Source organism: Pantherophis guttatus, chromosome 11, assembly GCF_059756535.1.
Source record: "Pantherophis guttatus breed Tessera chromosome 11, ASM5975653v1, whole genome shotgun sequence".
NCBI lineage: Eukaryota > Metazoa > Chordata > Lepidosauria > Squamata > Colubridae > Pantherophis > Pantherophis guttatus.
The window spans coordinates 2,615,464-2,642,897 of record NC_142073.1 but is presented as its reverse complement, the minus strand read 5'-3'; the positions used below and the strand labels follow the sequence as shown (position 1 = coordinate 2,642,897).

Genomic DNA, 27,434 nt, shown 5'->3' with positions numbered 1-27,434 from the left:
AGAGAAGAGAAGAGAAGAGAAGAGAAGAGAAGAGAATATTTTTTCCAGGAAGTATTGTTGGGAGGGAGTTGAAAATGGGAACTAAAACTGGTGACATATTTTTTTTTTATCAAGTTCTGAAGTAAAATCCAGGGAACTTATGTTCAATTGGTGTCTTCCTCAATTTATTATCTTAAAAATGTATTTCTGGACCCCTTCACAGTGTAAATAAACAATTCCCTGCCCTGTTCACTGAGCAAGACATTCCATCCAGATTTATAGCTGCCCATGAAGCATTCTCTTATCAAGAAAGCAAACCGACTATATTTCTTGCAGCTAGACCCTTCCCTCACCCTCAGTCCTCCATGGAGCCTTTCACCTGAACAGGTGAGCTTGGTGGAAACATCTGGATTTCAGAACTCCAAAACAATGACCAGGTGGCAATCACGAGATGCCAAAACCTCCAACCTTTTGTCATCTAGTTGTCGCAGCCAAGATCTGCTAGCCGTGAGGTAGGCTCCAAGCAACCCTTGGATTACCGCCAAACCAGAATTGTAGAAATGCCTGTGGTACCTCAGTGGACACAGAAGCATTTCTGCAAATATCCCCATTGTGGCTGGGGGGGGGGGGTTTGCTTTGCAGCAGGCACGTTTGTTTGTGTTTGAATTAAACCGCCTTTTAGAAAAATGAAATTTGCCGTGGCAGAGAAATTATGGGAATCAAGAGTGGTAGCGAAAGACACACGGGGGCTCTTGTAGGCATCTTCCAAGCTTGCCAAGAGTGACTCCCCAGGATTTCAGCTAGGCAGGGGTGTCTGTGGGAGGGTGGGCAAAAGAATTCAAGATGGTGGGGATGCAACCATGCATTTAGAGCACCTTTGACCTGCTTTGAAGAGCGAAAGGGATAGGGTTTTGCATTCTCTGCTTCTTTCTCTATGTCTAGCTCTCTGTGTCTGTGTCTTTCTCTCTCTCTCTCTCTCTCTGCCTCTCTGTCTCTCTCTCTCTCTCACACACACACACCAGTCTCTGAATTCTGTATTTTCTGTATTCTTCTCCTCTACTTTTAAATAGTAACCCAATGCTCTACCTAAGTTTCTATTATCCAAATTAGTTTGGAACTAGGTTTAATTTCTTATTGGACAGCAATTCTTCTCAGCTTTCCCTGAAGGATGCTTGGAATTAAAATTTAGATCTCCTGCAGAGGAAACAGAGATGCTATCACTTGGCAAGCTTTGATTTTTCCCTATATCTATAGGCTTGGAAGAGTCTTGGGTCAATGTTCAGGGTGTGCATACATTGCTCATCGCTTACTTATTACCACTAGTCTGCTTTCAGCATGACTGCAATTATCTAGAGCAAAGTTTTTCAACCTTGGCGATTTGATAAAGTGTGAACTTCAATTCCCAGAATTCCCCAGCCAGCACTGGATTTCGAGAGTTGAAGTCCCCATGTCATCAAGTGGCCAGGTTTAAGAAACACTGCTCTAGAGCCACAATCCCCTAGAGCAGGGGTCAGCAACCTGCGGCTCTGGAGCCGCATGTGGCTCTTTCACCCCTCTGCTGCGGCTCCCTGTCACTCAAAATATGCCTCACAACCACCAATGCGCGACACCCGTCGGCATGCAATTTATTGAGTTTTTCAACCCCTGGTAGGCCAACCATGGATAAATCCAAGAAAAGAAAAGTTTCAGAAGAAAACAGAACGTTTAATTCAACTACATATGCTAGTTTTGAAATAGTCAGGCATGAGAAGGGCTTTGTGTCTCCCGGTGTTTTCTTTTCTGTGGGAAACAGGTCCAAATGGCTCTTTAAGTGTTTAAGGTTGCAGACCCCTGCTCTAGAGATTATGGTGTTGGAGACCCAAGTTCAAGAACAGTTTCTATCATTGAAGCTCTCCTGGTGACTTGGGGCCAATGCCACCATCCCAACGTACTTCACCGAAAAAATACAGGGAAAATTTGGACACTGACCACAACCTAAGCCTTCTTGAACTCCAGGAGCAAAGAAGAAAATTGAAAGAATGAATGGATTATAATCCAAAATAATCCCAGCCATTCTTCCTTTTATCTCATCCCTTTTATTCCCCCTTTTTCTTTCACGCTACCTCCACGATGGGCAGAGAGCCAAAAAAAAAAAAAAAAAAAACTTCCCAGGAACCACCCATTCGTGTCCATCTTGTCCTGCTCATGACAGCAGCCACATCTCCATCTGGCTTAGGCCACTTGTTTATTTTCCCCCTCTTCCCAGCCCACCCTGGCCCTGACCAAATGCAAAAGAAAGCCGAAAGAAAGGGAAAAAAAGGTGCCGAGCGTTATTTATGGGCTCACAGGAGGGGGTTTTCAAAGCCCCCGTTGAGCAGAGATCACCCCTCACCTCCAGGCTGAGCCTTGGAAATCCAGCTATCCGTTATTCTGTCTCTTTGGGCAAACGTGTGGAATTGGACACAGAAGGATTTCAAATGGTCATAACCCTGGGCTCTTGGTGCTGAGAAGAAAAGTCACATTTTAGCAAGCAGGGACTCTGGTTTATAGGACGCCCCTTGGTGGAATTTAAATTTTTTTTAAAGAAGGTGGTTAGGGGAAAGGCTAAGATTAATTGGCGAGAGGCTGGTTTTTTTTTTTTTAAATTTTCCTTTCGCTGTTTTGAATAGCTTTACATCGGCCAGATTTTGAACCAAGCATGCTTCAAGCAGCTTAAGGAAAAGGAACTCTGGCAAAAGGGTTCAGTGTGACCTTTTTAAAATATAACCGATATGCCTTAAATGCAATGGACAGAATTTACTGAAAACTAAGCCATTCCGAAGGTAAAGAGGCTTATTCCCAAACAGGGAACTGCATAATAATGCAACATGCTTCTCAAAGGCGCTTTTTCAAAAGGCAACTGGACTGATTTTTTCCTTGAGGAAGAAGGAGAAGACGTTGCCCTTCTCATCCAAGAAGCAAAATGTCTTCTTCTTCCTCAAGAAAAAAAAGAGTCCAGTTGCTTCTTGAAAAAAAGCACTTTTGAGACAACTATGACCTGGATGACTGAGAATCTCCAAACAATGCAACGTGAAATGTCCTACAGCTTCCAATTTTCAAACACTGGATCTCCCTGAGGTTACAGAATCCAAATGTGCCTCTTAATTCATTAGCTGTTGTGGGTGTCAAGATGCCAATGCACAATAATATGGGAGAAAGCCCCATTAAACAGAGCAAGAGTGAAGTCTGAGTAAGGATAGCACAATTTGTTGACTTGTTGATTAACTACGAGGACAAATGAGTCAATTAAATCCACATAAATCTCAAAGGGAAATCTTTCTAAACAACAACCCCCCAAAAAGTATTTATTATTTTTAGACTGCATTAATTTTGCAACCGATAAGAATTTCATAATCAATTTGCTGTTTCTTTTGCAGAAAATCTTTCTTTCAACATTTGGTCAGTTGCGTTTTTATGCTCTTTTCTAAAAAATAATAAGCATCAGAAAGTTTACTTTGCAAAGTCTAGGAAGGTATTTTTAATTGAAAAAGTCTCAATTAAAGATTTAAAGAAAGATTTAATGTTGCAATTTAAAAAAAGCATTGGGTTCATACTAGATTTGCTGCATTTGAACTTAGCCATTATGGTTACAAACTATGATTTAGGGCTTAACATGAAGTGTGAACCTAGTCAATAAAGGCTTATTCAACAAAGTGCAGTTAGAAAATGATAGCTTAGCATGTTTGGTGACCCCAAGTTATCTCATATTGCAAAAAACTGGAGGCTAATTTGAGAAGCGACTGCAGAGAAATAAACTATATCGCTACATATAAAATAAAATTAAACTGTGAAAAAGGCGGAGATCAAAAACACAAACGGAGTCAAAAATCTACAAGAGAAGAATGTTAAAAAATAAATTATCCCAGGACTGAAATCTAACCGTTGTACTGGATCAATAAACATAACATCCTATTAGGATTAATTATATTCCAAATTGCAATTCTAATTACTTGATTTTCCTCTGTTTAATATTGTCCCTCTCACCGTCTTTCCAGACTTCACAGTATAAATGACAACATATATTTTTTTTAAAAGGACAGAAATATTTAGGAATAGCAGCTTTGGAATTCATCAACGCTGAAACACCGCACTTGGTCTGCTTAGGAAAATAATCAACCCTGAATGGAATATATACAACAAACAGAGGAGAAAGTTTTTTTAAAACTTTCAGAAGCTCATCAAATTCACACATCTCTTCTAAGCCTGCATTTCGTGACAAATTACCTCCCTCAAATGACGCCACCTAAATTGGTAGAGTTTATGCTGAATATGTTTATTTGAATTAGCCAAGAAATGGATTTTATTCCCCCAAATTAGAGTCAATACTGATAATTTTGCATTCTTGTTTTTCTAAAGCAATCTCATGTTTATATTTAAACGTCATTAAACTTGGTTAATGGCTTTAAAGACACAAATTAAAGGGGAGGTGAATAACTGTACTTGTTCATTCTGGAGTTTTTATTTTTATTTTTATTATTTCTTTCTAATTCAATGAGTGCAAACTTAATTCTCCTCTATATTTTCAAAATTATAAAATACGATTTTTTATTTTTGTTTTCACAGAATTTTTTTTAAAACAATCGTAGCCATCATCTATGCCATACCAAATTCACAATGCAGTAACTTTATGCATGTTAGATTTTCTTTCTGCTTTTTAAAAAATAGCTTCTCTTTGAATCAGATCGAATGAGGATAGATAGATTGAATCAGATAGATTAAAAATTCATAATTCCTAATTAGTTATTGGTATGTTGATGTTTTTATATATTTTTCCCAATTCTCTGTTAATGCCACCATTATCTATCCAGACTTTTAGGTTCAGATCCTACATTTTTAAAATATTCTAACGAAACTGGAGCAGCACTAATTCTCAGAAACATCATTGCTATTTTGTATATTTTGAAACGGAATTCTAATTTTGCATCTTAATTTCCAAGATAGTTCAGGCCACTTTAAAGAATATTTAAGAATAATGTTGCAAGAATTGGTAAGGAAGAATCTATAATATTAAATGCCTCAAGTTAAAAATACAGTTTTAAAAAACTTAGCAGTTTGCCTTTTGTATTTCATTACAAAATACATTTAAAGAACAGGAAGAAGAAGGAGGAAAACGCTTAGTAAAACACCTTTAAAAAAAGAACATTCAAGTTTTCATTAGGAAATTATTCAGCTGCAGTTCCCACAAAATAATCTGATTCTAATTGTTCCTGTATTTACATGTAATCATATTTTACTATGCCCAAGGTTATAAAATGGTTAGCAGCCAGTGGATCTTGTATGCATCAAAAGATCTTTGGGAAGTGCAGTTTATTTATCTTATGCTGCAAATTGAAAAAAATAATAATAATAACTTGAACCAGAAATTAAATGGCGCTGAAAACAATCCAGTCTTTAAAATGCTATATTCCAGATTTTTTCTTTCTTTCATGATTCTGCCAGTTATGCTACATTCAATAAACCATGTTTAAACATACTATGGATGTGTGAACACCACCTGTAACTATGGGGAGGGAAAGAACTGAACTGTGGCAGAAAAGACATAGAGGAAAATGGACTTTTCTCTAGTAGGTCCTCTTCCACCATGGAATAGAAGGTTCCATGCGTGTTCTTGACTTTCCCACAACTATCACCTCAACAACCCTCCTGAGACTTTTGCGATCAGCCAGCAATTTCTTTTTCACTCCTTGTAACATTGTCTGCAGAGATTTGCAGTCATGCAGGCCATGGTTTTCCCAAAGAAGCTTTTCAAGAAGCAGAAAGTCAAAACTGAAGAAGCTTCTTGGATGAGAAGTGAAACATTTCCAAGGAAAAACACCATCTGCCCGTCTGCCTTTTGAAAAGCGCCTTGGAGTCCTTCTGGCATTATTTCTACCACAAATGGTGACAGGGTTTCTACCCATTATGAGGTAGGAGAGGCATCAAAATTGAAGCATAGCCCTAAATTAGACTTGATTTCGTTAAATCTTTTAATAAAAACCTTGTGGGGGGAAAAATTGGGTGAAGCAAATGGGACTTTTGTTGCTTCCAAAGTTGAGTATGGCCGTTGAGAAGATGGTTTCATGGACTTTGACTGTTGGGAAAACTGGTTATTTCTAATGCTCCCTCCTAGTCCTTATTTGACATATTCTTTTGCCCAACGTGCATGTGGAGAGAGAGAGAGTGAGAAGGAGAGAGAAGGAGAGAGAGAGAGAGAGAGAGAAGGAAAGAGAGAGAGAGAAGGAGAGAGAGAGAGAAGGAGAGAGAGAGAAGGAGAGAGAGAGAGAAGGAGAGAGAGAGAAGGAAAGAGAGAGAGAGAAGGACAGAGAGAGGGAGAGAGAGGGAGAGGGAGGAATCTAGGCAAAACGTTTCCAACCAAAGAGTACATTCCACAGTTCTACTGCCACTACAGATGCCTTTTGGAATCAAACTCACAAACTTGAGCGAGTAGATTTAGGTTTATCCTTTCCAAGATGCTATTTTCCAGTTTAGTGGAACTGAAGTCTACCGTTGAACTTCGCTGGCAGAGAACGTTGGGTTTCTGCAAGGCTGAATCTGGAGGTGTTGCATGGCAGGTGAGCAACCAAGGCTCTCGTGGGTTTGTGGATTTCCAAGGAGAGACCGTGCCAGAGACTCGGAGGTCAACGCCATTAGTAGCAGGGGTTTAATTTTTTTTTTCCATGAGGCGAAAAGAATGTTTTCTTGCAACTTGGCTGCCTTCCATCCCCTCCCAGGGATGAGAGGTCTCCACAAACACTGGATAGGAGATTAACACTGCTGTTCTAACCTCATAGAGCGATCTGGGCCTTGAAGAAAGCTTGGCGGCTGTGGGTCCACGTAGCTTACAAAGAGCTTTTTGTATGGAGGATGGCAGCAGATCAAACAGAATGCCAACGCCACTGGAAATCCAGATTGAGTTGACCCTTCAGGCCTATCCCTACCTCTCACCCTTGAAGTGTCTTGGTGGAGGAAGGGACATTGATCCCCTATCCATAATCTCCCTCCTCCAGAAGGGAGTTAAGAAGTATGAGCTGGGTGTCAAAGCTATCTCAGAAACCACTCCCACATAAGATAAGGTAGCCTTTATTGGTCTGTAGAGATTCTCAGTCATCCAGGTCACAGTTGCCCCAAAGGTGCTTTTTCAAGAGGCAACTGGACTTTCTGGTTTTTTTACTTTTGCACGTTTCGCTTCTCATCCAAGAAGCTTGGATGAGAAGTGAAACGTCTTCACTTCTCCTTTGGGATAACCTTTATTGTCACTTTTTTGTGTGGGAACACACTGGAACACATTGAAAATGAAGTTCTACTTAATATACTTTTAACATTTTCTGGGACTTTGGGTAGATTGGCTTCTTCCATATATTGTGTTAATTTTTTTCCCCATCAATTTATATTCTGTATCATATAGCTTTTCGTAATATTCTTTAACTATTTTTTTATTGTCTCATGTTGTATATGTCCCTGATCATCATGCAATTTATTTAGCACCTTTTTCTCTTTTTTCAATTTATACGCCAGCCATCTTCCTGATTTATTTGCATTCTCAAAAAAGTTTTGTTTTGACCTTTTAGTTGGTTGGGCTATTTCTTCTGAGACTATTAAGTTCACATCTACATATGCTATATATAAATACATACACATACACACTCATATATATATGCATATATATTAATCGCAGTCCATTTAGAATACATAGCTAAAAAAAAAAAGTCTTAACAAGGCTGATACTCTATAGTATAAATCTATTATAGAATCTAATTGTTCTCCTTCAGATACCATGAAGCTCCCCTCCCAGAAGGGATATGGTGAATGGATGATGCCTCTGCATTTGGAAATCAAGGTGCTTAGTCTAAAAAATTTAAGCTGGGGTCACAAAGGAAGGCTTCCTAGAAGTTGGTGGAGAACCATTTAGATATGAGCCAGCCATGGGCAGCAGCTGCCAAGAAAGCCAACACAGTTCTGGGCTACGTCAACAGAGGGATAGAATCAAGATCACGTGAAGTGTTAATACCACTTTATAATGCCTTGGTAAGGTGACACTTGGAATATTGCATTCAGTTTTGGTCGCCACACTGTAAAAAAGATGCTGAGACTCTAGAAAGAGTGCAGAGAAGAGCAACAAAGATGATTAGGGGACTGGAGGCTAAAACATATGAAGAACGGTTGCAGGAACTGGGTATGTCTAGTTTAATGAAGAGAAGGACTAGGAGAGACATGATAGCAGTGTTCCAATATCTCAGGGGTTGCCACAAAGAAGAGGGAGTCAAGCTATTCTCCAAAGCACCTGAGGGTAGAACAAGAAGCAATGGGTGGAAACTAATCAAGGAGAGAAGCAATGTAGAACTAAGGAGAAATTTCCTGACAGTTAGAACATTTAATAAGTGGAACAACTTGCCTGCAGAAGTTGTGAATGCCCCAACACTGGAAGTTTTAAAGAAGATGTTGGATAATCATTTGTCTGAAGTGGTGTAGGGTTTCCTGCCTGGGCAGGGGATTGGACTAGAAGATCTCCAAAGTCCCTTCCAACTCTGTTATTCTATTCTATTCTAGATAAGGGGTGCAGGTTTGGGATGGTGATGGAAATCCCCCAAACTTAGCAGATGTTGCAAATTTCTACTAGGTTTCTTTCTTTAAAAAGAAGAAAGGAAGGGAGGCTTAGGATAAACCCAAGGAATGGGGCCATTCATTATTATTATTTTGGTTCAGTTTGCGCAATTATGGATTTGTTTGCTGCCTATACAAATAATTCCCCTTTTTTCTTTTCTTTTTTTTACAGACACTTTTTTTGTCTTCCCAGGCAACTAGGATGGATTTAAGAAGGAGACAGGTTGACCTGTGAAATGCAAGTGATGGGAGATGGACAGGAGGAAGAATTGAGTGGTGAGGGATGGGCTGGTGAAGCTTTCAAATTTGCTCAGAAACTGCCTAATGCATTTTATCAAACTGAATAGCATAAGAGTCAGAATGGGACAATTTGTCACAGCCAACTCGCTGCAGGACAATTCCACAAATGCAAAAATTAAAAAAGCTTGATCAGGTGCCAAAATAAATAAAATAAAGGAAGTCTCTCCAGAAATACAAGAGTTACAATAATTTCAACGAAAACGTGGTCACCTGTAATAAAAGTACCTGAATGAGAGGATTAATACAGCATTGAATTGTCCCACGGTGAGTTGTCCATGGTGAGTTATGCTAGACCTGCATAAACTGTGAGAGAACGAGGAAGTTGTGGTGGTGGAGGAAGTATCAGGTTGAACCTGGGAGAACATGAGTTCCTGTCCCAAAGGACAGGGACTTCTTTCAAAAGGCAACTGGACATTCTTGTTTTGCTTGAGAATGTTTCGCTTCTCTTCCAAGAAGCTTCTTCAGTTCCGAAGAAGCTTCAATCTTCAGCTTCTTCAGAACTAAAGAAGCTTCTTGGATGAAAAGCAAAATGTCTTCAAGCAAAACAAGAAAGTCCAGTTATCCCAAAAGCATCTATGGAACAACCATGACCTGGATGACTGAGAATCTCCATAGACATGAATTCCTGTCCTGCTTAGACACGAAGCTAGCTTGGTGATCTTGGGCCAGTCCCTCTTTCTCAGCCCTAGGAAGGGGACAATGGCAAACCACTTCTGAAAAACCTCACCAAGAAAACTGCAGGAACTTCCCCGAGAATCAGACTTGACTGAGTAGAAGAAAAACTGTGCAAGTATTTGGTAGTGTTTTTCTCCAGCATGCTCTTTGACTTGAACTTTTGCAAATAATTTGTCCCAATAGAAAGTTAATGAACATATATGACGAGAATCTTTCTCGCAAACGTATTTGATATTGTGAATGTTTTAGGTAAACATTTAGGCAACTGCACAGTAATATAAAAGGTGAATATTACATTTTGTCCCCAAGATTGTTTGCCTGTCTCTATGTAAAGGTTTTCAAAAGCCCAAACTTCTTTCCCCGCCCCTCAAATTCTGTATTGTTTTCAAAAATGTGGATGAGTCTGCCTATGTTTCTAGACAGTGTTTCTTTGTGACAGCGGCTCTCTGGTGACCTTGGGAATAAATTTAAAATAAACAAAGATTTGCCTTTGGTTTAAAGAAAGGATTTAAAAAGTGAGCTTTGTCCCCTAGCATTTTTTGACAACCTTTAGCCAAGTTTCAAGTAGTTAAAATAAACCCACAGTCACACCTTTTCAAAACACATCGTGGATTTGTCATCCGCTGGTCCAATTAGAAACAGAATGGCATCCATCATGTGTCCTTTCGGTCTTAATATTTTTCTCTATCGGTTGAAGCTTGCAGAAAATCACAGTGCAATGTAGAAATGGCTCCTTCAAAATCCTTTAACCGCTTTGCCCTAATTATGGTCAAAAGAGAACATTGAACAATAGCAGTTATTGTCAAAATGGACCACAATATTGATCATTCGCCCGAAGAAAGAAGGACCAGAGATTGTACAGCGTGAGGAAGCAAGTAGATCTGGGGGGGGGATCTAATTTCTGATGTAATGCTTCAATATAATATATTTCCTTATAAAATACAGTTGTTTACATGGATACAGCCCTACCCTCATATTACTACGAAACAAAAATCCATAGGAAAAAACAACAACATTAAAAACGCCATAACTCTGTCTCTTGGAGAAAATATTCCTGTCTAACTTTCTGGGTGAACAAGCCAATTTTGAATTACTGTGTAAATGTTTTAGGAACATTGGTGGGTTTTAAAGCCATGGAAAATTGCTTTCGCGTTTTTGTTTTGTTTGGGGGTTTCATATATGAAATGTAGTTGCATTTAATTTTGATGGCCTTTGGGGACCAGGGAGTGGGGGGAAGAGAAAAAGAGATCCTTCTCTTCCACTGACAGGTCCAGTAGATTTGTGATCCATTTCTTTCATATTTTCGGTCCAGTTCTCTATTCCAAACCGACGTTAGGAAAATAAGGAACACTGCGCATTTGTTGTGTTTCCTTCAAGGATTGTTTAGTTGGAGTTGTTGCCAACTTCCTGATGAGCTATTTCTGAAGCTGTGTTGGAGACCACACTTCCTTTCCTGTCTTAAGGAAAAGAAGACCAGGCAGAGCAAAACAGCTTTCCTTGGAGAAAAGTAAGCCCTTCAATCACTAGGTATTATATCTTTATCTTTCTTCCTTTTTTTCTGCCTGTCTTTCACGTCCCGTCTTCTCCTTCCCAAGGCTAAAATATCTTTCATGAGGGAACTTCTAAGATTTCCCGTTTTTAATAAGCTTGCAGCCCTTTTGAAGCAACCTTGGTGCGTTCTGATCTCAGAAATATTGCTTGCAGTTACACACGAGTCCTTTCCAAGTCTGCACTCTGTTTATTTTTTAAATTTTACTTTTCTGATATCTTTATTCCGGAACATAATTCTGCTTCTCTTTGCAAAACTTCCTCCCTGTTTTGTTCCTCTCTTCAGATTTTATGCCTCATAATAAATGGGTTTATTTACCTATGCAAAATTTTTAGCATCTTTGCCGGTCAGTAACTATCTGCTCGGTTAGTAGGTAAACAATACAAATTTTACCAAGGGGAGGGAGAGGAAACTTCAAGAGAGATCATTTTTTATAAAAGTGAACTGTGTTTCATTTCATTTTTCCCGCATGCAATGTTTTCCCCTTCATTTGTCTTTTTCAACTAGCACAGTGAGTCCTTTCATAATCATATTTTGACAGCGGTACCTTTTTCAATAATTTCTAAGAAATGTGTTCAATGTGGGGTGGTTATTTTACTCCTTTATTGCTAATTTAAGTACAGGTCGTGAATATTTTATGAGTAACCCAATAAAACTGGGTAAATACAAAAATGTAGAAATATATATTGGCTGTAGAAGCAGATTTTAATATGTAAGATGTACATTAACAATATAATAACCCGCAGAAAGAAATCTAGATTGTAGTCTTGGCCTACAAATAGGGAAAGAAAGAAGAAAAGCGTTGTGATGTTTTTTAAATCTGCAAACTGAAGAGAAATCATTTTCAAAAACGATTAGCTGCCTTACTGAATATCTAAAATGGTTTCTTCTTGTAACAGATGAGTCGGTGTCAAAAATAGGTCTCCAATTCTGGAAAATGAGGCATTTTAAAAATTCAAAAATCACAATGAAAGGAAAGGAAAGGAAAGGAAAGGAAAGGAAAGGAAAGGAAAGGAAAGGAAAGGAAAGGAAAGGAAAGGAAAATGGATAGAGAAAAAAGGGAAAATATAGGAAAAGAGGAAAGAAGAAGAAGGGAAGGGGAAAGGAAAGGAGAAAGGAAAGAGAAAGAAAGGGAAAGAAAAAAAGGAAAGGAAAGGAAAATGGATAGAGAAAGAAAGGGAAAATATAGGAAATGAGGAAAGGAAAGGAAAGGAAAGGAAAGGAAAGGAAAGGAAAGGAAAGGAAAGGAAAGGAAAGGAAAGGAAAGGAGAAAAGTGCTATTTAAGTCCCTCTGCAGTCAATAGAATCTGTTAATTATAGCTCATTAAATTCCCTGGTTGGATTGAAACACAATTAATTCTCTTCGAAAAAATTCTATTAGATCTATGACAGCTCTAACTCATATACAAATGTTTTCTGCCGCCCACATGGAAAAGGACTTTCTGTCTGAAAACCCGGGTGGGATTGAGAGCGTATGGAAGAAGGGTGACCTAAGTAGAGTAGACTAGACATCCTTCCTTAGACAAAAATAGGACTGGGGAGCAATGTTTCTGACTCTGGTTTTAGGAATGCGATAGCCAAATAAATAGGAAGGGTTATTTCGATAAAAGGCCCCCAAATTGAAACCCAAAAGGAAAAGCATCCGATTCCAGCTCACACATCATATCAGAAGAATTTTGGCAAAGGTTGGATCTCAAGCCACAGAATTTCACGGACGGCCATTTAGCAAGCTGGATCCTGATCAAGTTTTTTGCTTGTCTCCTTTATTCAATTGTTTTCGTAATTATTCAACTGGGCAAGTTCTGCATTAATTCTGCTATAACCTTCTTTTCTTTGCCCTCTGTTTGACTTTGTGTCCCAGTGTAATGCAATGCAGCACCTAAAAAAATATCTTTCCTATAAGTTTGTTTTTCTCCGGTGGTTGCATTACGCCATGGGCCTGATGGCCTTCAAACGTTTCTTCTTCCACTGGAATGGAACAAGCCTTGATTTAGATGGAAAGACAGACATTGCTCCTTTTTAAATAGGCCTTTTGGGTGAAAGACTAAACACGGGGTTGGAGAAAATTAAAGAGAAGGGTGAGGAAGGATCCACGCCTTGTCAGCATTCTCATCTTCGGGAAGTGCGAAAATACCCTCTCTCAATGAGCCTGGATGGCTTTTCAGATCAATCTTCCTGAACCACAATGTTCAACCATAATTCTACTCTTGCTGAAATTCAGAAGCCACCTTCTTTCGAAGGGCAGGCATGCCACCGAGAAGCCCAAATATTTATCAAGCCTCCACTTCACCATTTTGTTATTCTTCCTGATAAACTCTAGCTTTGTAAATCTGTTTTAAAGCATTTGGAGTTTGGGGCTGAGATCTTTATCGGGGGAAAGCTGCTGCGTCAGGATTTGAGGAGAAATTTCAACTTGGTCCATCAGGGGGCGGTTGCGGCTTCTGAACTACAAACTTGGAAAAACCTTTTAAGAACCCTCACTGTATTTCAGACATCAATCCATTAGAGAGGGTCCAGAGATATTTTACTAGAAGAGTACTCAAATCTTCTGCTCAAAATAAAATTCCCTATCCCACCAGGCTTGAAATTTTAGGTCTGGATAGTCTCGAACTATGCCGTCTACGTTCTGACCTATGCTTAGTTCATAAAATTATTTACCAAAACGTCCTACCTGTAAATGAGTACTTTAATTTCAACTGTAATAACACAAGGGCTACCAATAGATTCAAACTCAATGTAAATCGCTCTAATTTTGATTGTAGGAAATATGACTTCTGCAATAGAGTAGCAAATGTCTGAAACACTCTACCTGATCTTGTTGTTAGTCTCTTTAACTTCCATACCTTTTACCTTAAACTGTCTTCCGTGGACCTTTCATGTTTCTTAAGAGGTCCCTAAGGGGGCATGCATAAGGGCACCAGCGTGCCTTCCGTCCCTGTCCTACTGTCCCCATTTATATGTAATCATTCTATGTGTTTATGGATATGTTTTGCCTATTTATATCCTTTTATTTGTGCCAATTTTTTTCATGTGTCCATGTCTATGTCTATACTGTTACTTGTTTCCTTGTACTTGTTGATAAATAAATTAAATAAATAAATAAATAAATAAGAAAGATCTTGAGAACATTACCGTCCATAATGCAGCTTTGACCTTATCGCCACCGAATAGCTGTTTAAAACTCCCATTAATTGAAACACGAATCTCTTCAACATTTCAACAAAGTGCCCTGACTGTTTTTGACTGCTATAGTTGTTCAAAGTCCATCATCCAGGTCATACTTACAAGTATCTATCTCTTCCCACTCACTACTATAACCATGTTGCTTGTATTTTTCAATTTATATTGTTTTTATTTGTTTCCTAGTACGATTTGATAGCTTATTAGTAACCTTGACTATCACTAAGTGTTGTATCTTTTTATTCTTGATGAATATATTTTATTCTCCTTATGTACACTGAGAGCGTATGCACCAAAGACAAATTCCTTGTGTGTCCAATCACACTTGGTAAATAAAGAATTCTATTCTATTCTATTCTATTCTATTCTATTCTATTCTATTCTATTCTATTCTATTCTATTCTATTCTATTCTATTCTATTCTTTATTCTATTCTATTCTATTCTATTCTATTCTATTCTATTCTATTCTATTCATGGTTGTCTCAAAGGTGTTTTTTCAGGAGGCAACTGGACTTCCTTGTTTTTCTTTTTTGAAGATGTTTCACTCCTCATCCAAGAAGCTTCTTCTGCTCTGACAGAAGGTTCCCTTCCCCACTATCCCATCAGAGCTGAAGAAGCTTCTTGGATGAGAAGTGAAACATCTTCAAAACAGAAAAACAAGAAAGTCCAGTTGCCTCCTGAAAAAGAACCTCTGGGACTTTAGTTGTTCAGTGATCGGGAGCCTCCTATAAAATGTTCAAAGTTGAAATAGTATGGCAAACGAAAAGAAACTTAAGATGGTTATTCTTAAGCCATTTCTACATTGCACACAGGTCAAGATTTTATTTTTCCATTGATTCGGACAGATTCCTGACTGGGTTAAGTGAGTCGTTCGTTGCTGATTTATCTAATCTTTATTGGATTGGATGATTGATTCCTATGGTTGAAAGGCTGTTTGTTAGTGCCAAAAACAGTTAACACTATCACCCGGCTTCGTCATTTAATTTTGAAAATTAAGAATACTTCACTACATTTTTCCCACTACATGTATCTTTTTATGGGAATATTTATCCTTTAATATTTAATGTGAGAAAGAAAGAAAGAAAGGAGGGAGGGAGGGAGGGAAGGAAGGAAGGAAAGAAGGAAGGAAGGAAGGAAGGAAGGAAGGAAGGAAGGAAGGACGAAACAGTTCATACAGACCATCCATGTTTAGTAAGTAGGTGAAAAGGAACAACGATAATGAAAAAAATAAAAATTATTACTATAACTTTCTACTATATTGATAAAGTAAATAGTTTTCTTGAAATCCTTATATTGTATGTATTATCTTCAAAAAGCAAAGCTACATTATTCAGAAATTTCATTTGATTTCCTACTTCCATGATTACACTGGACAAAACCAGCATTATAAGGACCTCTGGAAAAAATAACACTCATTGTTTATTTATTAAACAGATTTATTGCCATTACAATAAACTACTTAAGCTCCCATAACTTTCACTGTTAGTCTGGGAACTCTACGGGTCTTGTAAAAATTGTAAAAAATAAATAAAAAATAGAGGGTACATGTATATCACCTCAGACTAGAATTATTTTTGATTTGATCCATGTTTAATTTCGGTTAGGTTATGGTAGCTTTTTGCTTTTAAAGTACCCCGATTGTAATTTTAAGCACCCGTTTCTTGAATGTAGGTTTTCCTGAAATCAGAGAGAATTGACTGGCACTTTTAACAGGCCAGATATAATGTCAATAAAAGGATAAAATCCTATTTTGAAGTGAGCGTGTCTTGTTTGGGCTCCTTTGAAGTGAAGGAGAACGAAGCAAAATTCACTTAACCGATGTCTCACTTAGCAACAGTGGGTTTGGTTTAAATTGTGGTTGTAGGTTGAGGGCTACCCTGTACTACATTGCAATGCAACCATTTCTAAATCTCTGGAATTTGCACACAATATCCTTGGTCCTTGTTAACACAACTTCAATAATTTGCTTCAAAATCTTTGCCAAAACAAATTGTTGTCCTTAAGACAAGCTGGGGAATTTGCAAGCATTTGGGTGAAGTTCCAACTCTGTTTTCCATTATCATATCAATCCTCAGAGTTCTTGCAAAGTCACCCTATAAATCAGAATAGAGCTGGAAGCGGTGATGAAATCCAATTTTTTTTACTACCGGTTCTGTGGGCGTGGTTTGGTGGGCGTGGCAGAGGAAGGATACTGCAAAATCTCCATTCCCACTCCACTCCAGAGGAAGGATACTGCAAAATCCCCATTCCCTCCCCACTTCTGGGGGAAGGATATTGCAACATCTCCATTCCCACCCCACTCTGGGGCCGCCAGAGGTGGTATTTGTCGGTTCTCCAAACTGTTCAAAATTTCTGGTTCTACTGGTTCTACAAAATTCTACTGGTTCTCCAGAACCTGTCAGAACCTGCTGGATTTCACCCCTGGCTGGAAGGGACCTTGGAGGTCTTCTAGTCCAACCCCCTGCTCAGGCAGGAGACTCTATGCCATTTCAGACAAATAGCTGTCCACTCTCTTCTTAAAAACCTCCAGTGATGAAGCACCACAACTTCTGAAGGCGACCTGTCCCAACCCTAACCTGCATGCATCAATCAATGGAACAGGGGTTGCCTTCAGAAATTGTGGGAGTTTCATCACTGGAGGCTTTCAAGAAGAGACTGGACTGCCATCTGTCAAAAATGGTGTAGGGTCTGCTTTGGGAGGGGGGTTGGACTAGATGACCTACCAGATCCCTTCCAACTCTGTTAATAAGATGTCTGACATGGCACATACAAAGCTCCAGAACCAAACCAAACACCGTTTCCAAGTCTGGCATGAAAATAATCCTTCCTACCACGCTCAAAGATCTTGACTTTACGGGATTCAAGAGCTGCCTCTTGAAGTAGATGCTCCCAAATCTGTCCACCGATTCCCAAAGGGTTAACATTTGGACTGGGATGGGGGGTGGTGGGCTCTGCAACTGAACACCCTCCGTGGTATCACGGCTGACATGATGGAGGGCTCACATTTCACACTTAATTACTCGCTGGGCAATCACGCCTCCAAAGATGGATGTTTTTCTCTGTTTAGCCCACGCAGCTGTGAACTGTTTATTTACTTATCGTTAGGCCCAGGAATGGCTGTAATTTAAAGGTTCAGATCTCAAATACCCTCCCTCCCTTAGTGGCACCCCTTTCTTTTAAACACTTCCATATTGCTTTGATGGAAGGCTGCTTGCAGAGGTCCGCTACCTGCCTCCCCCTTTCGCCTCCTGCCAAATCATCTCAAGAACAAGTGTTGGAGGCCCAACCGTGTTAATCCATTTCGAATATCAGGGATTATATTTTTCTCCTCTGCTCTTTTTTTTTTTCCTATCAAGAGAGAAACTCCCCTCCAAACAAAGATGCTTCTCCTTGCAAGGTTGATTCTAGCCTGACCCATAGGAGCCATGTTCACTCCGAGCGCCAAATGGTCTCATGAGGATTTTACACCTTTCTCTTGGGCTCCATCACAAGAGGAACAAATGGAACCCGCTTTCACACCTGTCTTGTTACATGAACCAGGGTGTGAGTTTTCCTATCGCCCCGAGTCACCTATGGAATGGGCCCATCCCCGTTCCACCTCAGCCTTCCTTGCATGGATGAAACAGAGTTGACTTTCACCGGCTGACTTTTTCTGGTAGTCTTCTCCTTCCATGTCAATCTGCAATGGTTGAAAATATAGAAGATCTTTGGAAAAAGCTGCTCAAAACAACTCTGAAGAAGTGCTGGTTGAGTGCCCAAGGCATCTTTTGAGTGAAGCCTGGGAGTTGAAGTCCACACCTCTTAAAGGTTGAGAAACATTGAACGGGGATTGGGAGGTGATCGTTCAAATGGAAGTTAAGAGGGCTTCTTCTCCATTTTTTGAGGTTTGATGAGATGCAACATGAGAGGTGCTGGGGAGTTCTGGGAGTTGAAGTCCATACTTCTTAAAATGGCCAAGGTTGGGAAACACTGCTCCAAGTCACCTGCCTTCGCAGCATTAATACAGATAGAAACATGTCTGAAGTTCTGATGGAACCAGGACCTTTATCTACATTGATGTAACTCTTGTGTGGGATTTTCAGGTGTTGAGCCAACACCACAATTGCCCTGCCTGACTCTGTTGCTTCTGCCTCTCCTACACATCCAACACAATGGACAGTCTCCCAGGACCCTCCTTAAAACAAGGTCATTAGATGGGACTTTGGGGGCATACCTTTACTGTTGCGACCTCTGCCCTGTGGACCATCCACTAACCCCCCTCCCCAGCTTCAACTAGTCCTGACCTTGTTTGCCTTCAGGAAAGCTCTGAGGACCTGGCTGTTCCCACCAACCCCTTCCCCCCTCACGGTTGGGACCAGAAAGTTACATGAGATCATCCTGGGAGGTAAATTATATTTTGATGTTCTCCATCTGTACATTTGTTGTCATTGATTTCTGGCTGGTTTTGTGTGTGAGGGTTATTTTAGCTTTGTTTTTAATCATCAATTATCAATCAGGGAATTGCATTTCTGTGACATGGGGATATCAATCCATCAATAAATAAATTTCGATATCAAATGTTGAAGAATATATATTTTAAGGGTTCTTTTTTAATTGCTTATTTGTTTGCATTTTTCAGCCATCTAGGATGCTGTGGGGGGGGTTTCAAATCCATCAACAGAACTCATAATTTCAAGTTTCAAATCAAATATTGCAACTTGGCCTTTTCTGACTGTTATTTTCTTTTCTTCCCTCCTCTTTCCTCCTTCCCTCCTTCCTTCCCTCCCTCCTGTTCTCTGTCTTGATCTGGTTTTCCTTGTTTCTCAACAAAACCGTTTTAAACCTTGTCCCGGAGGAGCTTTTTCAAAAGGCAACTGGACTTCCTTTGTTTTTTCTTGAAGACGTTTCGTTTCTCATCCAAGAAGTTTCTTCAGTTCTGAAGAATGTAAGAAGTTGTTTCTTGGATGAGAAGCAAAATGTCTAGTTATTAGTGATTAGCTAGATTAGTGATGGCTAAATATTGGGGACGAAATTGGGATATTCAAAGTGAATGAGCGGTATAATGAAATTTGGAGTATGTCAACAAATGATAAATTAACAACAGAAATTAAATTTAAAAAGGGGATGATCAAAGTAAACAATTATAATGAAATATGGGGGGATTTTATAAAATCAGTGTTGGTGGAAGGCAAAGGGAATAAACCTACTCAAGAATATATGTTGTTTTGGAGGAGATAAGGGCACAATTGAAATATATTGTATATCTTTTCATTGTTGTAGAAGAAATATAAGGGGGGGGGGAATGGTCTCCGGGGGGGGAGGTGCACTGTAATATTTATGTTTTTGTTTTCTTTTTTCTTTCTTTTTATTTAGATCTATATGTAATATGTTTCTATTATTTGTATTTAAAACAAACAAACAAACAAACAAAAGAAGCCCAGTTGCCTTTCGAAAAAGCACCGTGACTTGGATGGCTGAGAATCTCCACAGACATTTTATTTATTTATTTATTTTTAATTTTCAAAAAACCTTTATTAAAATTTAAAATATTAAAATACTAATACAAATACATCTGTAACGAAAATACGTCCATGATAGTTGTACAATTCAACGTCGTTCTAACAATACACAAATCTTAACTCTATTCATATATTCTTAGATATTCCTTCTTGGTCAAATATATGTAAACCCAATTTATGCCTTATTTTGATCTATATATTTCCTATTTTTATTTTCTATCCATTGATACCAGTTTTCCCAGGTTGAATAGTATTCCGAGTCTTCCTTGTTATTTAATTCTATAGTAAATTTGTCCATTTCTGCACACTCAAAAATTTTCCGGATTATTACACAATCTGTCAGTATAGTGGACATTCTCCAGGCTTGTGCGAGTACAATTCTTGCTGCTGTAATAATATGAATGATCAAATATTTAATCTTTTTAGGATATTTAGGATATTAAAAACATATATCCTATAATATCTCCATAGGCATTTTAAACCCCATTACAATTTCCAAAGAAGACAGCTGTTAGTGAGGTAGACAATGCAGATAGAAGCGAATTTTCCACGAGAAACCGCTTCACCTCCATTGTTCCATGCATGTTTTCTTGTCACAAATGTTTAAATGTGTCACTCTGAAAATTGAGCCCAGAAAGAAGAGGATGTTTGGTCCTTAAAGATGCAGCCAGAAATCACAATGTTTGTGCTTCTTTGCAGCGCCGAGTAATTTTAATCCTTTAATGGTCTGGGATTTTATGCTCCGCTTTGGAATTCCCCAACGGTATTTAGTAGTATGTTGATTGTATTAGCTTTAATTCCAAGGTCAATGCAGTTTTTATTAAAAGGTGGGGGGAAAAGACTCCCGGTAGCAAACTTTGATTGAAAAGAAAAATGTAGGCTAAATCTAATATCCACATAAAATGTAGGAAAAACTGTAAGATGAACGGTTGCAAGAACTGGCATATGTCTAATCTAATGAAAAGAAGGACTAGGTGAGACATGATAGCAGTGTTCCAGTATCTCAGGGGCTGCCACAAAGAAGAGGGAGTCAAGCTATTCTCCGGAAGGGTAGGGTGAAAACTAATCAACGAGAGAACCAACCTAGAACTAAGGAGAAATTTCCTGACAGTGAGAACAATTAACCAGTGGAACAACTTGCCTCCAGGAGTTGTGAATTCTCCAACACTGGAGGTGTTCAAAAAGAGATTGGATAGACATTTGTCCAGAATGGTATGAGGGGTTGAGCAGGGGGTTGGACTAGAAGATCTCCAAGGTCCCTTCCAACTCTGTTATTCTATAATGTACAATCTATATAGAACAACTAGGAGAATTTTCTGATCCACTGAATTATTTCAAATGGTCCCACGTTCAAATCTCTTCATTTTTTCTGACTGGGCCTTATTGTCAACATTTATTTATTTTATTTGTCAAGAACATATTAGGTAATATATGTAAGTATAAGCATGAATTGAATACATAAAATAGATACAAATAGAGGAAACATTAGGACAGGGATGGAAGGCACACTGGTGCGCTTATGCATGGCCCCTTACAGACCTCTTAGAAATGGGGTGAGGTCAACAGTAGACAGTCTAAGATTAAAGCTATGGGGATCAGGGGAAGAAACCACAGAGTCAGGTAGTGCATTCCAGGCATTGACCACTCTGTTGCTGAAGTCATATTTTCTGCAATCGAGTTTGGACCAGTTCACTTTAAGTTTGTATCTATTGTGTGCTCGTGTACTGTTGTGGTTGAAGCTGAAGTAGTCATTGACAGGTAGGACATTGTAGCAGATAATTTTATGAGCTACGCTTAGGTCATACCGAAGGCTGCGTAGTTCTAAATTTTCCAGGGCCAGAATTTCAAATCTGGTGGCATAAGGTATTTTGTTGCGAGCGGAGGAGTGGAGGACTGTTCTTGTGAAATATTTCTGGACACGTTCAATTGTATTAATATCCAATATGCAGTGCGGGTTCCAGACACTTAATGCTCTTACACATCGTTAGAATATGTTTTTTCTTCACTCTCCCACTTCAAAACCCAATTCAAAGATCTCCACCGGAGTCAAGTGGTTTTACCAAACAACTACAGCAACTCTTTTGTGCATAGAAAACAAATATTAAAGAGACGTGCTTGTGATGGCATGTTAGCTCTCCACTCATGGTGGTCACTCAACTCTCAGCTGGAATGTTACTGTTCAGGGAGAACCAAATCACACGAAACTTCTGAATATGTAACGGAAGGCAAGAGGGTTGTCTGTAACAAACTTCAATAAAATCTTGACACCTGTCAATGATGTCATGGCAAGGATGCTGAGGTTGTATACTTCCAACACAATGTCTGACCCTAGAACACAACTCACGGCATTTGCATGTTAAAGTTATCATCTAGAAATGTGTTTTTCTTCTTTACTTCTCGTGTTGAGGATCAACATTGGGGTCTCTATTATATCGGCACTTCTACGTTCATTGAGGAAAAGGCAGAACAAACTGAATTTTAAACGCATGACTTCACCACACAAACACCATTCAACTACACAAACACAAGAGCTACTAGAAGGAAGCTCTTTTTTTGGTGGCAAACAACAATCGTAGGGCCAGGATGGAAGAGCTGTTTACATTATAGAGATAATGTTGCTCTTCAAAAATAGATACTAAGAGGGCCATAAAGCTGTCGACACCACATCAGAACTGGCTCAGTTCCCTGCTGTAGCATGGACAATGAAAAGGAGTCAGTTGTTGAACTTACACAAGGTCTTAAACAAATCCATTTCCATTGCTACCTCTTGGGCAGGCCATAGGATGTTGTATTTGTGCTGAGGGTTCCAGGCCATCTCCTCCTAGACTGGTAAAATTCTTCTTTCGCAACATGTTTTTATGATGGGGACCAACTGGAAGTGCTAGTAAAATAGGATACAGTGACATTGGGGCCAAACCACTGGCCACTGGGAAAATGTTTTCCAGTCATTCCCAGAAACTGATAGTCTTAGAATCCGGAGAAGCATCTTCCAAGTTTGATTTCCAAGAAGGAAATAATATCTCAAGGGGGCTAATCCTGGCAACATTCCTTCTTTTCTGACCCTCTTTTGAAGGCCTTTCTTGTACAACCTCTAATCAAATATCAAGTATGGGAACGATGCTATTATGGCTTTATATACAGCAAGCTACTTTATATAAATAGGGAGTAAACCTCCTATTTACTCATCATCACTGAATATGTTACCTATTTGGATAATGATATGTATGCAAGAAAACAACCAACCTCAGAGAGCACTAAGGACCTCTCAGTCATTGTCCTCCTCCTCCTCTATACAAACCCCATTGCCTTTATGATGTTATCTAGTTGGGTCATAAAACATCTGCAAGAAAACTAAGAAGCTCAGAGAGCACCAAGGACCATGGAATTCAATCCTGAGCTACAAATATTCTCTTTCTGTTGAAATGTTTGTCCACATGGACACCTGGAAGCGAATTGGACTCCATGGGACTTAACTTGCTGACATAATGAGATACAAGTCAAACTATTATGGGAGAGGAAAGATTTGATACCACCAAAAGATACTGGAACAGGGAGACAAGCAGCCTGGCGATGAAATATTTGTGGCTTTTCTGCTGCCTTGGAAAAAAAAAATCCATGGTATTTTTAAAATTATTATTCAGAATTTGGGATTGGTGAATTCCCGTGACATTGCTACTAACAAAGCCACTCTATTATACAACCATTCCTTTTTCAGTTTCCCTGGCAATGAATGAGCTTTTGGAAAGAAAGCAAGTTTTTCTTTTCTTTCTTTCTTTCCTTTTTTTTTCTTTTTTAGGAAAAGAAGAAATGTTCAGCCCTTCCCCCAAGGAAACACGTTTTCCACTTTCCTTTTCAAAGCGCTGCTTCAATTCTGTAGAAATCTCAGTTCACTCATCCCTCTGTTTATGTTGCTGTTAATATTTTTTTAAAATGTCCTAATTCCAGATAGTTGCCAGATATGAAAATAAAACCTGTGTGTCTGACATTTATATTTAATCAGTGAAATATTATTCTATTGTTATGCGTTTTAATTATTCTGTTTTCATCCTCTATGGTACAACTGAAAACTGAGATGGGAAAATAAATAGAAAGTTTCTTCTTTCTCTTTTCCTTTCCTTTCCTTTCCTTTCCTTTCCTTTCCTTTCCTTTCCTTTCCCTTCCCTTCCCTTCCTTCCTTCCTTCCTTCCTTCCTTCCTTCCTTCCTCCCTCCCTCCCTCCCTCCCTCCCTCACTTACTCCCTCCCTCTCTTTCCCTTCCCTTCCCACCCATCTTCCTTCCTTTCTTCCTTCCTTCCCTCCTTCCTTCCTTCCTTCCTTCCTTCCTTCTTTCTTTCTTTCTTTCTTTCTTTCTTTCTTTCTTTCTTTCTTTCTTTCTTTTTCTTTCTTTCTTTCTTTCGTTCTTTCTTCTTTCTTCTTTCTTCTTTCTTCTTTCTTTCTTTCTTTTTATTTCCTTCCTTCCCTCCCTCCCACCCACCCACTCACCCACCCTATCTTCTCTCTTCCTTTCCTTTCCTTTCCTTTCCTTTCCTTTCCTTTCCTTTCTTTCCTTTCTTTCCTTTCCTTTCCTTTCTCAAATATAGCTGAGGAGCTCTGTCACCAGATGTGGCACGTATGATATTTTCAGTGGTAGTTTTTGTTCAGAAGCTAAGAGTGTTAGTTGCTTTGAACGATTAATAGAGAAATGTTTCAAATGAGGTACCTCGGCAGGGAATCAAAATCTACTTTTCTTGGATGATCCCGCCAACTGCAAGCCAATTTTAGCTCAGGCACAGCAAAAAGTCACTTTTTAACTCTCTGAATATTAATATGTGCACAGTTCAAGAATTCTGAAGGTGGGTGGATGGAGGTCTCTTAAGTTACAAAACCTCCCCAGCCAAACTTCTCCACTGTATATATTAGAAGAATGAAAGGAATTGTAGACTTTCTTCTGAGTTTGCAACCCAGCTCTGACTTTTGAGTAAAAACAACAAAAGGGCTGAAAAGTCATTTGGTACCTCTGGGTTATGACCAGGCCTCTTCAGAATTTGACTTAAATCTTCAGCTTTCAGCATGAGGGAAGATTAGGGTTTGCAGCCAAGAATATCTGCATTCTACAGACTAATTTGTTATGCAAGTTAAGGGACGCTACATCAACTTTAGAAAAAGGTCTAAGAAAGGAAAGTTGGGCTTGGGAGAGCCTGACAGACTTCCACCTTCTCAATTATCACCATCATCCCTGCCACTTGACCAGAGAATCCGCAAAGGAGGACACTATAAGCACATGTGTGGCACTCTAGCCACATCCTCTCTCTTGCAAACATGTCAAAATAAATAAAGTCCACTCCACTGCTTGTAGTTTCAATATCCTTATTTTCTACTTCTATTCATTTTACATTTTGGAATTTTTAGTTGCCTAATTCCAATGGACAACCTTCCCTGCCCTTCCTGTTCTCCTTCCTTCCTTCCTTCCTTCCTCCCTTCCTTCCTTCCTTCCTTCCTTCCTTCCTTCCTTCCTTCCTCCCTCCCTCCCTCCCTCCCTCCCTTGCTTTCACCCTTCCTTCCTTCCTTCCTTCCTTCCTTCCTTCCTTCCTTCCTTCCTTTCTTTTTTCCTTCCTTCCTTCCTTCCTCCTTCCCTCCCTTCCTTCCTTTCACCCTTCCTTGAAAAGCATCTTTGGGACCTCTTTTCCTTATTTTTCCATATTGCATTGAAACTAAGCATAGGGTTGTTTAGGTCTTGGGGTGGAATTTACATTTTGGGCAACCAGTTGTGTTCAGTCTGCAGGTGGGAGTGCCATCGCGGCTGAATTACCAACGAGGAATGCCAGAGAGCTTGATGGAGCACGACATTTTGGCCGAAGATCCAGCTGTGGAACTGGGGCCAACAGCTGGCCAGCTGCACAACATACAACAATCGTACTAATTGTGGGCTCAGAAAGATGGCCTCTAAACACCTGCTCAGACACACACACACGCACCCCGCCACCTTCTCTTAACCCCCCTCCCCCCTTGAAGAACCTAGCATCCTTTCCTTAAGGCACATTCAACCAAGATCAACATCTTTACTTTTCAGCCTAGCTAATCTTGCAGCGGGAATCCTAGGGGGCTTCCTCCCCCCTTCCTCCCCCGGCCCCCCTAGCGATGAGGAATGAAAAGGGAGTATTGTGAATCGGAACGCACCACTGTATAGGTTTCTCAGCCGTTACTGAGCACTTCTGAAAGTTTACAGCTGTGCTAGGAACTCCCTGGAGCTCAACCATCCATTTTCTGCCAGCCGAGAGACGCTGAAGGCGGTCACTCAGTCTGCAGCCAGAGAGAGTCCAAAAGCTTTAGATATTACATGGACCGAAGAGAGAAACTATTTCAACCCAAGAGAAACTGGGGAGTATTTAAAACATAAAGCAAAAAAAAAAAAAAATTGCCGAAGCAGTTAGACATAGTCCATGAAATGCCTTGGGCCACACATACCTTTGCTCAACCTTCAAAAACAACCCCCAAATTAGATTCTATTATAATCTACTTTATTTTGTACAAACCAGTTCCATATTTCATTATATTTGCTCATGCAAAGTCTACGTCTGTGGACATAAACCAGGGTCTATTATCCAGGGTTCCCCAAAACTTGGCAACTTTAAGCCTGGCTGGGGAATTCTGGGAGTTGAAGTCCACAAATCTTAAAGTTGCCCAGTCCTCGATTTATAACCATTCATTTAAGAGCCATTCAAATTTGCAATGGTGCTTTAAAAAAAAAATGACTTGCAGTCATATGATCAAAATTCAGGTCGTTGTTGCCATAGAGATAAGGCAGAAAACTGTCTTATCTCTATGACAGTTGCTGTATCCCCGGAGTTACGTGATGGACATTTACAAGTTTCTCAAGGGTTTTCCAACCAACAAAATTAATGGGGAGGCTGGATTCGCTTAACGAATGCAACGAAAAGGTCATAAAATCAGACACGACACATTTAATCACCATATTATTAGTGATGAAACTCCGAGTCCGAATTACGGTTGTGAGTTGAGAACTACCTGTATGAAATGAAATTCCTGGAGAAGTAGAGTTATAATCCTGATCATAATTCATTGAATCCCATTTTGATATGCCCTTTTCTTACATGTTAAGCTTTATTTTGAAATCAGACAATAAACCTGGTTGATACGCCTGCTGGTAATAATGTCCAACGGGATGAATAAAAATCAAGGATTTTTTAAAAAATTAATTTAAAAAATCGGGTTTTTTAAAATTTAAATCAGATTTTTTTAATTTAAATCTGATTTTTTTTATCAAATTAAATGCTTTTGGAGTAAAAATCTATCTAAAGATAGTTTTCCATTTAAGATACATTAATAATTTAGTTTATTCAGCATGAAATGGAGCTTAATTATGTAGCATGAGGCTGTATATTCTGCAATATTGACAATTTTGGTATTTCACTCCCTGGAGGTGAGCTAATGGCAAACCTTAATTTTTGCCACATTTGGCAAAAAAAAGTACACCCAGAGTGTACTTTTAGTGCCATTCTTGGAAAAGTACATTTATTAGCTTTGATGAAATGAGTTGGATAGAGCTGCAGAAATGAAAGAGAAACTGAAACAAACGCAGGATTCAAATATTCACAGGGGGCAAAGCACGAAACATCCATCAAGCAGCTCCTCTGTTGCCAAGATCATCTCTGAA

The 27,434-nt window shown here is 39.3% G+C and overlaps 1 long non-coding RNA gene across 1 annotated transcript in view; it reads left to right on the top strand.

The window, feature by feature from the left end:
- The first annotated feature begins 10,789 nt into the window (after window positions 1-10,789).
- The window catches only part of LOC117670982 (uncharacterized), a 17,861-nt gene continuing 1,216 nt past the window's right edge, over window positions 10,790-27,434 (top strand). The window contains exon 1 of the long non-coding RNA XR_004592739.3: window positions 10,790-11,079. This is a non-coding gene — a long non-coding RNA (uncharacterized LOC117670982). The remainder of the gene's footprint in view (window positions 11,080-27,434) is intronic.